The sequence below is a fragment of the Dromiciops gliroides genome, chromosome 6, assembly GCF_019393635.1.
Source record: "Dromiciops gliroides isolate mDroGli1 chromosome 6, mDroGli1.pri, whole genome shotgun sequence".
In the NCBI taxonomy this organism is placed as follows: Eukaryota; Metazoa; Chordata; class Mammalia; order Microbiotheria; family Microbiotheriidae; genus Dromiciops; species Dromiciops gliroides.
The window spans coordinates 21,597,959-21,612,620 of NC_057866.1; the positions used below are offsets into that span (position 1 = coordinate 21,597,959).

The window sequence follows — 14,662 nt, forward strand, 5'->3', positions numbered from 1 at the left end:
CCATGGCCGGGCATGCACTGGACATGGCAGTAGATGGCCTTGATGGTTGGCAGGTCCACTTGAACTCATTCTCGCCCTGGCAGCCATTTCTTTCTATACAAATTAACAGCAATACTGGACCATGGTGTACTCATAAGAGTAGGAAGCTGTGGAAGAAATAACATTTAAAAGTAACACTGTGCTGTCCAATGTGCATCTAAGTACCCAAACAGAAAGCACCTTATGATGAGTCTGAATGCTGTTGGCCAACCTGTTTTTCTGCCACAATTCTAGCTTCTGTGGAACAAAGATTCTTGGAAAGATACTCAAGTTAAGGGTAAAAAACAAAAAAGACATTCAAATAGAAAATACAGTACATGAAGGCAGAAGTATTCAGGAACCCTGTGGCAAGAGTAGCAATTCTGTAGATTTTCTGAACAAGAATGAAACTCAAACTTGCCCTTCTATGAGAATAGATGGTGACTTTGTAGGGGTGAGAAGACCACAGGCTTTCTCTGAAACAGAATAAAAAGAAATAAGATACATCCTAAAATAACATTATGTAGCTTTTGAAGCCAAAGAGTAATACACTCTGGGTAGCATTGCCTATTTCCTTCTACCAGTTGTGGTATAATGAATATTCTGGTACAGAATAATACTCTGTTATACAGTTTCAACTTCTGCCTTCAGAAGACAGGAAAAAGTGTTTTGTAAACTCTACCTCCCTTCTTTTCTTGTATTTCTTCACATAGTCCTTAGTCAACCATTTGCTCTCCTCACTAATAGTCCACAGACAACTTAGGAAAAGAACATTGGTTTGGGGCAGCTGGGTGGCACAGTGGATAGAGCACCGGCCCTGGAGTCAGGAGGACCTGAGTTCAAATCCAGCAACAGACACTTAACACTTACTAGCTGTGTGACCCTGGGCAAGTCACTTTGCCTCACCAAAAAATAAAACAAAAAACAAAAAACAAAAAACAAAAACAAAAACATTGGTTCGATTAAACAAATTTCATATATTTTTGGCAGATAGCCTGTCATATAACCCAGTATAATTTTATAGATTGTAGCTTATTCTACAACAACTGGGTTTTACTTTTAAACCCAGTAGCCCTTGGAGATATCAGAGTAATTTCATTTTTTTCTATAACATATTGATCAGCAAACAAACAAATAAAACTCACCACTTCTGCCTTAAAGTTATGGAGAGGAAAGAATTTTTGTAAACTTTGAAAAATTCAAAAAAATATACCTATGTTTTCATGAATTTAACTATACTTCATTCTGGGTCCTTGAACTACATAGGGTCTACAATGTTCTTCAGTTCTTTATCTGCTATTTTGTACATTTTAGTAATTGGGTAACTTTTAAAAATTTATCTATTTTATTTCTCTGAGAGAGAGAAATTCAAGGATAATATAAGTACACTGAGCTTGATAAACATTAAAGTGCCTTTCTTCTGTGAAGGACAGGACTTCATCTCGAAATTGTTATCAATGTTCATGTTACATTCCGTTCTTTTCTATTGATCCTGAAATCTGACACTGTTCTCAACAGAAGGACCCACATATAAGGAGGCTTTTCTTTGAGAAAGCAAAAACATCATTTTCAGATTTTAACAAACTTCATGGTTTGCTCCAATGTGGTTTTTTTCAGAATAGGAGGTATAGACACATGTGAGATTTGAGTTTTGGGGTGTTTTAACCTCAAAATTTTATCTCATTTTGATTTTACATGTTTCTTCATAGATATTCATGAAAATAGATAAGGCATTTTCATCCTTTTGGAAATATCACAACAACTGGGGATCTGAGAGTCACTGCTGATTAAAGTAAAGGGACTGACTGCTTGAAAACATGAGGTAAAACCCAGAGAAATATGTATCACCCACTGGCTTGTAACTTTAGAACTATCTAATGGAATAATAAAGAAAGAACTCACTGAATGAAAACATACAAAGATGTTCTTGAGCAACAAGATGATCTTGGTGGCTCTGGCCCCTGGGGAGGCACTAGAGTTGAGGCTGGCATTATGAATGACTTGGACTTGCCCATGGTGATTGTACAAAACAAACACCATGTAGGCATTGGCAATAGTCACAAGTCTCACAAACACTACATCATAAAGTGAATTCCAGTTTATAAATTTTGAGCTATTCATGGCATACCGATATATAGAACAGGATCTTAGATTCCTATTCAGCTTACTGTCTGTATTGTTCCTAGTACCAGTCACATACAGAGTCACTATCACATTGATCAACAGAGTGAGTACCAATGTGAAGACACAAGATTGAACAATGCACTTTGGGGCTCTGGCTTTGAGTTCATTGTATTTGAGGCTGCCGGAACTAATAGTTATGGCCTGGAAGACATCCTTGAGGCAGGAAATGTAAAGGGAAAGATTTGGCACACTCTTTGCAGATAAATTATGATTTTCCATTCTGTCATTTAGGAACATTTTCTGGATGCAGATCTAGATTGTTCCTGGCACTCCCCTAAAGAGAATAATCACAATGTTGGAAAAGGCCACTTTGGTTAAAATCAGGACAATGGTTCCTGTCCTTTAGCTAGTGATTAAATTAGAGTTATAAAGGTAAAGGAATAAACCATTTCCAAAGATTCCAATTTTAATTTGAAATACATAGAAAATTCACAGGATATCATCATAAGGCCACATTCCTTATTGTCTTGGAGAGAAAAGATGGTATTCAGATCCAAAGTGACCTGGGAAAGAAGAGGATTCTGTTATAGAATCAGGTGTTTGAAATTAGATTCTACACACCCCCTCATCAATCAGATGATCTTCATTAAACTTTGCTTGTCATGGAGATATTGTTTTACAAAATACTTTACTCATACCATTTTTTTAGCTTGGTGATATATGCTTATCCTTGAGAGCTTTAAAATAATTGCACTGATAAGGAGGAGCTAGTTCTTTTATTGTTCTTTTATCTCCTTTGTCTATATTTAGATGTATTCAACTCTGTGTATATATGTGTCATTTTAAGAAGGGCATTGATAATTTGGAGATTGCAGTTGTGGTTTTTCAGTCATTTTCACTTATGTGCAAACATTTGTGACCCTATTTGGAGTTTGCTTGGCAAAGATATTTGAGTGGTTTATCATTTCCTTCTCCAGGTCATTTAATAGGCATGCACAGTCCCATAACCCTTTGGGCATAGTTACAAATTGCTCTCCAGAATGGTTGAATCAATTCACAACTGCACTAACAAAACAATAGTTTTCCAATTTCTCCAAAGCTTCTCCAACATTTATTATTTTGCTTTTTTGTCATGTTACCAATCTTATAGGTGTGAGGTGGTGCCTCAGAGTGAAGCAAGATGAATTAAGTGACTTGCCCAAGGTTTCACAGCTAGTAAATGTCTGAAGTCATATTTCAACTTAGCAAAACAAGTCTTCCTGACTTCAAGCCGAGCACTGCAGCAATAGCACTACCTAGCTAGCAGACATTTTAAAGATTATCTACACAGTAATGATTGCGGAGATGAAAAAAAATGATATAGAATGACTTCAGATGACAACATTAGAAATGATATAGAAAAAATTTTTGTTGTTTGACATTTCATCATAGTTTGGGAAGAGAAGGCTTTAGGGAAACCACATAGCTGATAGGAGGGAAGATTCCCCACTTTTAAGACTTTTGACATTTTATTTGAGAAATGAAAATTTTGTTGAGAAAATCACATAAAAATTCAATGTTAAATTAAGTGGCAAATGAGCAGATTTTTGCAATATCTTTGAAAAGAATCAATCATGAATAGCTCATGTGTATAAAAAATATTAACCTGTTTCTATTTTGTCCCCTTAATTAGTATGGTATTATTTGGAACATGAAAGCAAGAAATTCAAGCTATATGAATTCATTATAGTACCAAGAGCATAAACAATAGACAAGGCTATATTGAGAGGTGATGAGTTGTCCATTACCAAAGACATTCATTTTAAGGTTAAAATACTACTCAGAGAGAATATTGTAGGCAAAATTCTTTTATGGGTATGGGTTGAAATACACCCACCTCATGTTTTTTGAAGGCTTTGATTTACTCTTGAATTCTTCTCATGTCCCTTAAGTAATCTCCTAATAATATTACTAGATAAAGTAAAAAGTCATGTATTTGAAGTACATCTAAATGTAGTTTAAAGTATTCATTTCCCTATCATTTTTTGATGTAGCTGTGATGGAAGCCTTAGGCAACATTGAGGCCATTGTGATCAAGGATATTGGTAGACCTTCATTTGCTTTGGCTTAGATATTAAAGGTGAGCAGCCATTCAGTGTACCTTTGTATAGTTTCAAAACTAGGAACTGTTGGTATTTTTCTGGTCACTTGGGGTAACAGGGAAAAGATGCCTGCTTTCAGTTATAGGCTATTATTATTGAGAAGTTCTTATGTCCTATGACTAAAATGATTCTATAGCTATTGATATTGGATAATAAATGATCATGGAGAAGAGTTCAATAGGGAAATTATTATCACAAATACAACCACCACTGAAGCTGAGCTGTCACTCAAAATCACAGTATAAGCCATTGGATATTCCAAAAGGAATATAATTTAGAAGGCATACTCTCAGCTTTCAGGAATATACCAATGCAGTTGAACATGAGCACTGACCCAAAAGAAAATTTTAAACAAATAACATTTTCATAAATTCAATTATTTGCCTCATAAACTTCTCTTTCTTATTCCAGATAAAGATAAATCCATTGTATTACTTATGTAAACAATGGTAAGTTTCTCTTGGTTTTCATCCATTATTCTTACTTTCTTAAATATTTCTTTTATTTGTGTTAATAGTTTTGGCACAAATTGTTTATATGTTTTACATGGGTTTATGTTTTTATGTTTATTTTCTGAAGAAATTATTGCTTTTTCTATTTGTGATGTTCACATAAAATAGTTTAGTGGCACAGTGGGTAGAATGACAGGTCAGGAGTCAAGAAGACCTGAGTTAAAATTCAGCTTCAAGCTCTTACTGAGTTACCCTGGGTAAGCCACTTAATCTCTGTTTTTCAATGTTTTCACATTTATAAAAATGGGATAATAATAACAACTAACTTGGATGTTTGTTGTTAGAATCAAATGTGATAATAATTGTAAATACTTAACACTGTGCCAGGCAATTGGCAAGCATTATATAGATATTATTATAATTATTGTTCATTTCATTGCAAAATACCAATTGGAAGAGAATTGGGTTGATGGGTCTTTTCCTATAACCAACAGTGAAATATATTTACTACAAGCAAATTAGGATACTCTTCCCTATAATTCCACTGCTAAATTGGATCAAGTAAATGATCCCCAGTATTTTGGGATGGGCAAACGTCCCTTATTTGGGTTGGACAGAAACATTGCTACCATCGTCAAGGCAATATGGTTAAACCACATATGCACAGACATTAAGAATATTTAAAATGTACAGATCTCCAAGAGTGATTTATTTTTTTTTCATTGGCAAAATGAAGAAACATTAACTTTTCATGTTTTGTGATTAGGAACATTGTGTTTACAAAAGACTTTCTTACTCCCTAAGAAAAAATCTACAGGACAAGATGGATTAAAAAGTGAATTCTACCAAACATTTAAAGAACAAGTAATTCCAATACTATCTGAATTATTTGGAAAAATAGGGGAAGGAGTTTTACCAAATTCCTTTTATAAAGTAAATATGGTGTTGATATCTAAATAAGAAAGAGCCAAAACAGAGAAAGAAAATTATACAGCAATTGACCAAATGAATATCAATGTAAAAGTCTTATATAAAATATTAGCAAGGAGTTTACAACAACTCATCGCCAGAATAATACACTATGATCAGGTGAGATTTATACCAGGAATGCAGGGCTGGTTCAACATTAGGAAAACTATCAACATAATCAACCACATCAATAAGAAAACTAACCAAAATCATATGATTATCTCAATAGATGCAGAGAAAGCTTTTGACAAAATGCAGCCCTCATTCCTAATAAAAACACTAGAGAGCACAGGAATAGGTGGAGCTTTCCTTAAAATAATAAGCAATATTTTCCTAAAACCATCAGCAAGCATTATATGTAATGGGGATAAGTTGGAGGCATTCCCAATAAGATCAGGGGTAAAACAGGTATGTCCATTATCACCTCTATTATTTAATATTGTACTAGAAATGTTAGCTTTAACAATAAGAGAAGAAAGGGGAATTAAAGGAATTAGAATAGGCAATAAGGAAACAAAACTATCACTCTCTGCAGTTGATATGATAGTATACTTAGAGAATCCTAGAGAATCAACAAAATAACTACTTGAAACAAGGATATGAACCTGCAGTTTTCAGATGAGGAAACCAAAGCTATCTATTGCCATAAGAAAAAATGTTCTAAATCACTATTGATTAGAGAATGGCAAATTAAAACAACTCTGAGACACCACCTCACACCTATATGATTGCTAACATGACAAAAAAAGCAAAATAATAAATGTTGGAGAAGCTTTGGAGAAATTGAAAAACTATTCTTTTGTTAGTGGAGTTGTGAATTGATCCAACCGTTCCGGAGAGCAATTTGTAGCTATGCCCAAAGGGTCATGGGACTGTGCATGCCTTTTGACCTAGTAACACCACTACATGGTCTGTATCCCAAAGAGATCATAGAAAAGGAAAAAGGACCCAAATGTACAAAAATATTTATCTTCCCTCTTGGGGCTTGTCAGTATTTACCTCATCTGAGTTTGCCTTATATTCTTCCCAGTTGCAATAGAAGCTCTCAAAGGTAAGAATGCCTTTTTATTTCTTACTTATATTTTAGTCTATTTTTTAATGAAAGTGTTGAATTAGCTGATTTTCAATGTCCCTTCAAACTCTAAATCCTATGATACTATGAATCTTCCTCCCCTCCCCTGGAGATAAGGAATTTCTATATGTTTATTATTTTGACTCTTGGTTTTTTTTGTTTTGTTTTGTTTTTATGCTTGTTTGTTTTGTTTTGTTTTTATGCTTGTTTGTTTTATTTCATTTTGCCGGGTAATTGGGATGAAATGATTTGCCCAGGGTCACACTGCTAGTAAGTGTCAAGTGTCTGAGGTCAGATTTGAAGTCAGGTCTTCTTGAATCCAGGGCCAGTGCTTCATCCACTACACCACCCAGCTGCTCCTTTAGTGTATTTTTGACTTTCAAATTTGAAGTCTGCTCCTGGGGATCAGGGACAACTGTTGCAAGCTTCTTGTGCTGTGGGATAGGAACCTGCTCACTGGCTTTCTGCTCTGAGGGCTCTGTGGCTTGTGGACTCCTCACCACCCTATCCTTGATAACTGAGCTTGGATGGCTTGGTCTAGTCCTAAGTGTCCTGTGGGTGTTTGCCCTCTCAAGCCAGGACTGACGGATCTCACAACTGTCCTGCTGTGCCACCAGCTGGCTCAGCCAGGACCAAAGAGCTTCTGCTGCTGCTCTGTTCTCTGGCTAAGAGGCGCTGCTGACTTGGCCAGACACCCTCTATACTACATTGTGCTAAGCTGAGCTCCCCTTTCCACAAATGAGACACACCTTTCTTGAAATCTTCTAAATTATCTCAAGTTGGAAAGTTGTGTCTCTCTGTCATTTTGTAGGTTCTGTAGCTCAAGAATCTATTTAGAGGCTTTTTTTTTTACATATAAGGTATTTTATTTTTTCTGTTACATGCAAAGATAGTTCCCAACTTTTGTCTATACAAGCTTTCCAATTTCAGATTTTTCTCCCTCCCTCCCCTCCTTCCCCTCCCTCCCCGCTCCCCTAGACAGCAGGTAATCTGATATAGGTTATATCTATATATCTATATACATATATACATATACATATACACACACACACACATATATATATATATATATATATATATGCTGATTGAACCATTCTATTTCTTTTGTTTTGGGTGCTGTTGTTTTTTTTTTCTATTTTGAGGTTTCGCATTACAGCCCTGATTGTTTCTCTTATAACAGGATTAATGCAGAAATAGGATTAATGTTATTATGGATATATATGTGTGTGTGTGTATAGAGGCTTTTAAATGTAGTTTCTGAGGGAAAGTCAAGGGAGCTAAGGCCATATCCTGGCTTGTCTCCACCACATTCCAGTTAAAAAAAAATTACAGGAACTTCAATTTTTGTTCCCATATTGCAACTTCCATAGTAAGAATTTTAGACTGAGTGAAATTTAAGTGCTTTTAAAAAATGTTTTTAAATTCCTGGGCAGAAAAAGGATGGAAAAATAAAGGTAGTGCCTTGCCTGAGCTCTCAACAAGACCCCTCCAAATCCCTTCAAAAAATATCATAAGACTATTCCTGGAGAAGCAAAACCCACCAAAGGATAGGATGAAATTATTTTCCAGACAAAGACAACTTAAAAGGTAGCAGGAAAAATCTGTTGTACCAGGATGAGAGTGGAGTGCAGCCCAGAGCAGGCAATGCCAGCACAGACCCAGCCCTATCACAAACCCAGCCATGGTGAACCAGGAGCAGGCTTGTATAGCCTCTGAATCATCAGCAGCAGAACTGCTTCTGAACTTCAGCCACAGATGATCCAGGTCACAATCCAGGGTGGAAGTCTAGGACTGGGGAGGAACACAAGCACACAAGAGCTTGCGGCCACAGTAGAGCAGAATTCTGTTCATACTTCCAGGGCAGGAAAGCAGGCCTGTGTTTGTTTGCAGAACAAAGCACAGATCAGGAGAGTGGTGAACATACATCTCCTTAAATCATAGCACTTGGAAGAACTAAGGACTTACAAATTCCTAGAAGCATCTCTCAGAACATCTGCATAAACCCCCTAAAGCTTGGGACAGTAAGGCCTATACCCTAGAAAAAGTGCATCACTTTAACAAAGAGTAAAAGGTAAAAAATAGGCTGGGAAAATGAGCAAACATAAAAAAATGCTGACCCACAAAAATGTATATGGTGACAAGGAAGATCAAATTACATCCTCAGAAGAAGATAACAAACTCAATCCTCTTACATCCTAAGCTTCCAGGAAAAAAATGAATTAGTCTCAGGCCATCTAAGTGCTCAAGAAGGACTGTGAAAATAAAGTAAGAGAGGTAGAGGAATAAATGTAAAGAATGAGAATGATGAAAGAAAATCATGAAAACAATTTAATTAGCTGGAAAAGCCAAATTGGCCAAATGGAAAAAAGAGGTACAAAAGCTCTCTGAAGAAAATAATTCCTTAAAAATTAGATTTGAGCCAATGGAAGCCTAATGACTTCATGAGCAATCATGAAACAATAAAGCAAAACAAAAAGAATGAAAAAATACAAGGCAATAGAAAATATATCATTGGAAAAACAAATGATTTGGAAAACAGATCCAGGAGAGATAACCTGAAAATTGTTGGACTAGCTGAAAGCCATAATCAAAAAAAAGAGCCTAGGCAGAATCTTCCAAGAAATTGTCAGGGAAAATTGCCCTGATATTATAGAAGCAGAAGGCAAAATAGCAATTGAAAGTGTGAGATTTAAAATTGGATATAAGAGCATTAAACTTCCCCTTTAACTTTTTTCCTTATATATCTCCCAGACCACTAAGAAAAGAAGCCTCTGAGCTTTAATCAGTGGGGGAAATTAGCCTTAACAAACAGGTGATATCAATTAGGGAAATAGGAAAGTAGAAATACAAATGAATAATCTTAGATCTAAGCTTAGTCTATATTCTTTTATAAAACTCACTGAATCACAAAACTTCCTGCCAGGCTGAGAACCAGAGCTGATCACCAAAGTGTGCACCATCAAGCCAGAGTATGCTAGACAGAGAGCCAATTTCTGTTCCCACTCTCAGTTTTAAGTTGGCGTCCCGGAAGTACGGTAGCGCTTGGCCATGCTCTCTGGGCAGCAGCAGGCACATGGCTGTTCTTTATGGTCTCCTCCCCAAAAGGGTGGTCCTTCAAAAACCATTTCAGTTGCATGTGTTCAACTCTCAAATGATTCAGTTAAAACTTCTGTTTTTTACCACAAAAGAATACACTGTTCACCTCCTGACATTCCAAAATGAAAATTCCCAGGAATATTATAGCCAAATTCCAGAACTATTAAGTTAAGCAGAAAATATTGCAAGCATCCAGAAAGAAACAATTGAAGTTTTGTTTAGCCACTCAGGATAACCCAAGATTTAGCACCTTCTACATTAAAGGATTAGAGGCCTAGGAATATGATATTCCAGAGGGCAAAAAAAACTGGTGTTACAACCAAGAATCACCTACCCAACAAAACCGAGTATAATCCTTCATGGGGAAAAATAGGACTTCAATGAAAGAGAGGACTTTCAGGCATTCTAGATGAAAAAAACATATGCTGAATAGAAAACTTGACTTACAAATACAAGACCCCAGAGAAGCATAAAAAGGTAAACATGAAAAAGAAACCATAAGGGTTATTAAAAGCTTAAACTGTTTACATTCCCACATGGGGAAATTATACTTGTAATGCATAAGAACTTTCTCATTATTATGGCAGGTGGACGGATTATATGTAGACAGAGGGCACAAGTGTGATTTGAATATGAAGGGATATCTTTTCAAAAATAAAATTAAGGGATGAGAGGAATGCACTGGGATAAAGAGAAATGGAGAGCTAGAATGGGGTAAAGTATCTCAAATTAAAAAGAAAAAAAAAACAAGAAAAAGCTTATCCAGTGGAGGAGAATTTGGGGGTAGTGCTGGGGAGTGAATTAACCTTACCCTCCCTAGAATTGGCTCAAAGAGGGAATAACATACAAAATTAATTAGGTATGGTAATCTATTTTATGCTGCAGGAAAGTTGGAGAGGAAGGAGATGGGAGAAGGGAATAGGATAGGAAGGAGGACAGATTGGGGGAAGGGACAGTAAGTGCAACACACTTTTTGAGGAGGCACAAGCTGAAAGAAGATAGAAAATAGAGTAAATGTCATGGGGAGGGAATAAGATGGAGGGAAATACAGTTAACAATAGTAACTGTGAAAAAATTAAAGCAAGTTTGTCCGAAAAGCTTCATTTCTCAAATACAGAGAACTGAGTCAAATTTGTTAAAATGAGCACCATTCCCCCATTGATAGATAATCAGAAGTTATGAAGTTGTGTTATGTGAAATATGGTGGGACTAGCTGGGGTTTCTAAAATATTGCCAATGATAAAGGCTATTAAACCAGTTTTGGCAGTGAACATTTATTATTAATTAAGATCTCATATTGCCAAATTATTGACCACATGTCTGACTGTCTTCCCCACTAGATATAGGCCTCACTGGCCTGAACAGATACACACACAGCCTAAAGAATACCAGGAAGGGGGCAGGGACAGTGAACCCAGGGTAAGAGAATAACAGAAGAAGTTAAGAGAGTGACCCTTGAATCCCCAGGGAGTTTTATCCTCTTTCTGGTAGAGGGAGGTTACCACACATTGATCTAAGTGGCTTGGTTAGCATCATTAAACTCCATTGATTGACATGACTTGGGGGGTGGTCAAGGTGTGTTTCCTAGCCTAGCTAATCAGACAGTTCAATCTGCATTCCTTTCATTAAGGAGAAGGCTCATCCCAGACTGGGAGGGAGAAAGAGCAGTTTACACTTACATGACTGTGTTTCTCCCAGAAATCCACCACTAATAATTATTTTCTCACAAAGTGTTCAGATGAAATAGTCAAATCTTCTTATAGATATATTTTAAAAATGCTCTAACTCACTATTTTTTGTGGGGCAAGGAGGGTTAAGTGACTTGCCCAGGGTCACACAGCTAGTAAGTGTCAAGTGTCTGAGGCCAGATTTGAACTCAGGTCCTCCTGAATCCAGGGCCAGTGCTTTATCTACTGTGCCACCTAGCTGCCCCCTCTAACTCACTTATTGATTGGAGAGATGCAGGTATAAACAATTCTAGGGTACTACCTATTGGATTGGATAATAGGAGAACAGAATAAAATGAAAAATGTTTGGGGGCATATGGGGGAAATAAGACATTAATGCATTGTCTGTGAACTTTTAAACTGATTCAAACATTTTGTAGATCAATTTAGAACTATGGCCAAAGGGCTAGAAAGCTATGCTTACTGTTTGACCTAGTAAAAACATTTCTAGGTTGGTGTCCAAAGTAAGATAAAAAAACAAAACATTGAATTCAAAATTAAGAAGGTGCCCAACAATTGGGGAATGACTGAACAAAATGTGGGATGAGATTATGATAGAACACCATTGTGCTATAAGAAGTGGAGAGCAGTGTGCTTTCAGAGAAACCTGGAAAGACTTGCATGAGATGATCCAAAGTGAAACATACTATATAGAAAGTAACAGCAGTACTGTAAGCAATATTTGTAAGATAATCAGCTGTGAATGACAGCTATTTTTAGCAATACAGTGATCCAAGACAACTCTGAAGGACTTAGGAAAAATCTAATCAATATACAGAAAAGAACTGATGGTGTCTGAATATAGATTGAAACATAACTTTTTAAGTTCCTTTTTCTTATTTTTTTTCCATTATCATTCACAACCATACCAATGTGGAAATGTTTTGCATGACTACACATATATAACATCCATTGAATTGCTTGCATTCTTAAGGGGGGAGGAGAGGGAGGAAGAGTTTTAAAAAGTGATGTTAAAATTGTTATTTTCATGTAATTTGGGAAAAATCTAAGTAAATGGAAAAAATTTTTTAAAAAAGTCCATGACTGTTAGGATTCACACAAGTGTGTTTTGAGATCCTGAAGGGTTTGGATAAGAATTTTTCATCCTCTTGAGAGCATTACAACAACTGGGTACCTGGGAGTCACTATAGATTAAAACAAAAGGACTGGCTGTTGGGTAACACAAATTAAAAAATTGAGAGATAAGTACCACCCACTGGTTTGTATCTTTAGAATTATTCATTACAATAATAAAAATGGAACTGAGAGAATAAAAGAACACAAAGATGCTCATGAGAAACAGGATGACTTTGGTCGCTCTGGTCTCTGGGGAGACAGTAGATTTAAAATTGATATCATGAATATGTTTGATTTGTTGGTGGTGTCTGTACAAAACAAGTACCATGTAGCCACTGGAAATAGACATAAGTCCCAAAAACATTGCATCATAAAGTGACTTCCAGATCACAAGATTCAAGGTAGTCAAGGCATACTTACTTATAGAGCAATAGCCTAGGTTCCTACTCAGCATAATGTTTGTACTGTTCCTAGGAGCAGTCACATACAGGGGAACAATCACATCTATCAATAGATTGAGAACCCATATGAACACACAGGATTCAGCAGTATATTGTGAAGCTCTGGCTTTGAGCTCTGCCCTTTTGGCACTACAGGGAGTGATGGTGATGGCTTGGAAGAAACTCATGAGGCAGGTTGTACAAAGAGAGACTCCCCTGGACACTCTTTGCAGATAAATCAAGATTTTGCAACCAATGTCGCCCAGGAAAAATTTTTGGATGCAAGCGTGAATTACCCGTGGAACTCCCTGAGGGAATCACCAAAATGTTAGAATGGCCAAATGAATGAAAATCAAATGAATGGACTTTGTCCTTTGCCCACAGATTGAATTAAAGCCATAAAGGTAAAGGAGCAAACTATTCCCCGAAGCTCCAAATACAATCTGAAGTATGGAAATAATGTTCAGGATATCTTCATAAAAAATCATTCCATATTTTCTTGGGTAGAAGAATGACAATCAGATCCTAGGTGACCTAGGAGAGAAGAAAAATTTTTCTGTGATTGAACTAAGGAGTTCCACATATTCCTCACCTATAAGATGAGTTTCAATAAACCTTATTTTGCTATGTCTGTGTGTTTATTTAACCTTTTTTAAGTTTGATAGTGCAAGGATTCTTATCCTTGGGCAATATAAAATGACTACACATTTTTGAAGAGACTTATTATTTTATTTTATCCTGTCTTCTCTATGTTTTCACGTATTCAAATCTGATATGTAGAGACTAAAGACTGTGATAATTCAGGGCTTAAAGGGAAAATGTTGTAGGATATCTGTTCAAGGAAATTGAAATATTTAGTCTTAGAAAGATATGACTTAATGAGAAAACATATCAAAATCTGTGGATGCAGCCAAAGCAGTGCTTAGGGGAAATTTTATATTTCTAAATGCTTACATGAATAAAAATGAGAAAGAGGAGATCAATGAATTGGACATGCAACTAAAAACGGCTAGAAAAAGAAAAAAATTAAAATTCCTAATTAAACACTAAATTAGAAATCCTGAAAATCAAAGGATAAATTAATAAAATTGAGGCAAGAAAACTAGAATTAATCAATAAAACTAAGAGTTAGTGTTATTTAAAAAAACAATGAAATAGATAAACCTTTGGTTAATTTGATTTAAAAAAAGAAGAAAACAAAATTACCAGTATCAAAAATTAAAGGGGTGAATTCACGACCAATGAAGTAGAAATTAAAGCAATAATTAGGAGGCATTTTACTGAACTGTATGCCAATAAATTTGACAATCTAAATGAAATGGATAAATATTTACAAAAATACATATTGCCCAGGTTAACTGAAGTGGAAATGAAATCCTTAAATAGACCCATTTTAGAAAAAGAAATTGAACAAGCAATCAATGAAATCCCTAAGAAAAATTATCCAAGACCGGTTTACAATAGTGAATTCTACCAAACATTTAAAGAATAATTAATTCCAATACTACACATATTATTTGGGAAAATAGGTGAAGAAAGAGTTCTA

General features: G+C 35.8%; 1 pseudogene; it reads right to left on the minus strand.

Annotated features, from left to right (window-relative positions):
• Nucleotides 1-12,653: 12,653 nt before the first annotated feature.
• On the minus strand, nucleotides 12,654-13,604 carry LOC122731930 (annotated as a pseudogene).
• Between the last annotated feature and the right edge of the window lie 1,058 nt (nucleotides 13,605-14,662).